Source organism: Carassius carassius, chromosome 6 (genome assembly GCF_963082965.1).
Source record: "Carassius carassius chromosome 6, fCarCar2.1, whole genome shotgun sequence".
Taxonomy (NCBI): Eukaryota; Metazoa; Chordata; class Actinopteri; order Cypriniformes; family Cyprinidae; genus Carassius; species Carassius carassius.
In genome coordinates, this window is record NC_081760.1 from 21,483,819 (window position 1) to 21,487,856 (window position 4,038).

At 37.5% G+C, this 4,038-nt stretch overlaps 1 pseudogene; it reads left to right on the plus strand.

Moving 5' to 3' along the window:
• The first annotated feature begins 219 nt into the window (after window positions 1-219).
• Window positions 220-2,941, plus strand: LOC132142098 (DNA ligase 4-like; annotated as a pseudogene).
• Window positions 2,942-4,038: the final 1,097 nt, after the last annotated feature.

Sequence of the window (4,038 nt, forward strand, 5' to 3'; positions counted from 1 at the left end):
TTATGGTTGCTAAATAAAATGCCATATAAAGATAACATTATAAAAAGAATTTTATAATTGTTATAAACCTACATCTTAATTTACTCAGAGATATTACATATGTGAAAAGTATATATTGCCATTTAGGTAGCATTCATATGTAATTACATTTCCATATATGAGAAATTATTTACTAGCTCTAATAAAAAGCACATGAATTAAAACTCTTTATATATATATAATACCAAACTCCTACCAGACAAAGGCACATTTCTAAAGGATTTTATCGATTCATGGAGGAACTTCCATGCAGCACTTCACAAGGACAATTCCAGTAACACAGATTCATTTTACGCAGCCATGCATCTTATTGTGCCTCAATTTGAGCGAGAGCAAATGGCTTACAGTCTTAAAGAAAACATGCTTAACAAACTGTATATTGAAGTTTTAGGTCTACCTGAAAATGGCGCAAACAAACTTCTGAATTACAGAGCTTCAACCACATCTCAAGGAGAAGCAGGTGACTTTGCTCCTACGGCCTACTTCATCTTAGAAACAACGTGTACCATTCAAGGAAATGTAAGCATTAAAGAAGTCAATGATTTTTTGGATTGTGTAGCTATCAACAATGCCAGCAAACAGAATGATCATGTGAAGAAAAGCCTTTTGCATATGACAACTCAGATCTTAGCTTTTAAAGAGAAGTGGCTCATTAGAATGATTTCTCAGGGACATGAAACTTGGCAATAGCAAGGAGAAAATACTCCAGGTTTACCATCCAGATGCACCAGAACTCTACAATTTCACCACAGAGCTGAATAAAGTCTACCAACAACTTCATGATCCATCTGTGTCCCTCAGTGAGATCTACATTGATCTGTTTTTATGCTTTTAAACTGATGCTTGCTGCTGTTGCCGACATCAGACAGATAGAGAAGTAAATGGGCAATCAGCCATTCTGTATTGAGACAAAGCTTGATGATGTGAACGCATTCAGCTGCACAAAGCTGGAGATGTTTACAAATACTACACAAGGAACTCTTATGAGTACATGCAACAGTTTGGGGGCTCTCCACTAGAGGGCTCCCTCACATCATACATTACTGGATGGAGAGCTGATAGCTTATAAATCTACAACTGAGACTTTAAAGCGGATGGGCAGTAAGTTTGATATTAAAAGACTGATGGATGACTCTGATTTGCAAACCTGCTTTTGTGTGTTTGATGTCTTGTTAGTAAACAATCAGAAGCTTGCAAATAAACCCCTCAAAAAGTCTTCAAACTGATCAAAGGTCGTATCCAGGTGGTCACAAAATCTGAAGGCAAAACCATGACAAGAAGTGGTGAATTCTCTCAATGAGGCCATTGACGATCTGGAAGAGGAGATAATGGTGAAGAATCCCATGTTCATCTATAAACCATATAAATGTGGTGAAGGATGGTTGAAAATGGATATGTGAATGGTCTAATGGATGATCTTGATCTGCTGATAGTGGGAGGCTACTGGGGTAAAGGCAGGAGAAGCGGGATGCTCTCTTGTTTTCTGTGTGCAGTAGCAGAGGTGCCGAGTCCAGGGGAGAAGCCCACGGTATTCCACACCACTCATCCGCATTGGATCAGGCTACACTTTGAAAGAACTGTATGATCTTGTTCTGAAGTTAGGCAAAAATTGGAAAGTTTACAAAAAGAAAATAAATAAATAAAATTAAAATAATCCTCCAGCAGCCATCTTGTGTGGAACAGAAAATAGGTTTACTTAAAACCCCGCAACTCAGTGATCATAAAAGTCAAAGCGGCAGAGATTGTCTCTAGTGAAATGTATAAGACCAACTGCAAATGATTGCACAGATACTATTTAAACTGAACTGAGCTGAATGATGACATCACTGAATTCAATGATGAACTGCCTTTAACTGTAATTTCGCATTATTGACACTGTTTTCCTAATTAATGTTGTTCAGTTGCTTTGACACAATCTTTTTTGTTTAAATTGCTATATAAATAAAGGTGACTTGACTTGACTTGACATTACGTTCTCCAGAACAGAAAAAATCGGAGAAGACAAAGAGTGGCAACAGTGCATTACCTTGGCTGAACTGAGCCAGTTCCACTCCAGAGCTTCTGGAAAGCTGGCCTCCAGACATCAACATATCCAGGAGGACCAGTCTGAAAAGAAGAAGCATAAGTTTGTAGCCAAGCCCAAGAAAACAATTAGAGTAATTGAACACTAAAATTGAAATTGAAATTGAAAACTTTAAAAAAGGATTTATCAGCCGTCACCAAAGAGATGGATATGTTTGAAGATGTGGAGTTTTGTGTGATAAATGGCAATGATGAACATTCCAAGACAGAGCTTGAGAAAGCTGTGGCCTGCTGTGGAGGCATTGTTGTGCAGAACCATGGAAAAGACACGTACTGTGTAATTGCAGCTGTGCAGAACATAAAAGTAAAGAACCTCATCTCCTCAGACCAGCACAATGTGGTGTGGGCTACTTGGCTGCTGGAGTGTCTGGAAAATAAGCAGGTTATACCATGGCAACCACGTCACATGATCCACATGTCACCTTCCACAAGGGACCACTTGGCTAAAGAGTATGATCAGTATGGAGACAGTTATTACGTTGATACTGATGAACAACAGCTGAGGGAATTCTTCGAAAGGATTGGACCCACAGAAGCTGAATGTTTTGACTGGTGTGCTGACTAAGGAGATCCAGAATCCATCACTCGGGGCACAAGTTTGGACACATGTGCCTTAGAATTCTGATTCCATGGTGGTAGAGTTGTGGAGAAACTGAAGGAAAGAATCTCGCATGTGATAGTAGAAAGTGAGAGAAGAAATCTGGAATTGAAGATGCTCAGTCGACTGTATATTAAGAAGTTCAAAATAGTTCGGGAATCTTGGGTGGCTGATTCCATCAAAGCAGGCCATGTAGAGGATGAGACTGGCTACCTAAAATAACAATGAAGGCTACTACACAAAATGTTATGCTGAAAGATTGTGGTATTTTAATACTAGCTGTCATAGACTACACTAGATAACCATTACTGATGCATTAAAGATAACCATTTAAAACTATATATGATTATGGGACTAGAAGGATTAGAGTTTGGTTATGAGTAGAACTTTGCTATCAGCAAAAGATTGTAATTTACTGTTGAAAATGCATCAGTACCTTTTAAAATGTGTCATGTCTCTGTTTTAAAGCACTGAGGGTCTGATTTAAAGCACTGAGAAAAGGTGAAACAACACCTTCCTGGAGAATAAAAAAAATACTTTATTTTTCCTATGCTGTGTTTTCTAAATAAAAATGTCAAAATCATAGAATGTACTGTATTAAATGGGGTGGTTATAACCTTATGTTTAAGCATCTTGGCTTTTAAATGTCACTTTATAAATTACATTGATGTCACTGTACTATTAGTTGCTTAAGATGGAAATTATATGCAAAATAACGTGTAATTAAATTAGATTCGTAAATAAGCATTCAGAATTTTAAGTGAAGCTGTCAAAAGTGTTTTTCTTGTACATTAACTTGATTCATTACAGTCAGACAAATTGAGCTTCTGACAAGCTTGAAGTTCCATTTGAACAGCTTGTCAAGCACAAGGAATTTATGGTGGGAGAGCTGTATCTTTCTAATTGTTTGGAATGGGAGTTACTGTAATGCTTCCAGAGATCTAATTTCCAGAGTGCTAATAGGACGATTGAGGCTCCACACACAATCACACAACTGTGTGTCTAGGTATTGTAAAGATAGATTTACATTTGAGTAATATGGATATTACTCAAGGTAATTGGTGTGAGTTTGTGAAGGTATGTGTGTCACAAATCCATCCCTCATTGAAAATGAAAGCATAATGTTATGAGTTATTAGTTGTGAAATTCACATTTAGTGTGGGAAGGTAATTTGGTTTGGAAATTTATGCTGCAGACCCATTCTAATGACAAAAATGGTCCTAAGACTGACAATAGTGAGTAGTGTGTTTTAGGGAAAGGAATTGTTGACTTTTCCACAGACGGGTAAAACGTTTGTAACGTAAAGGAAAGTGGCAGGA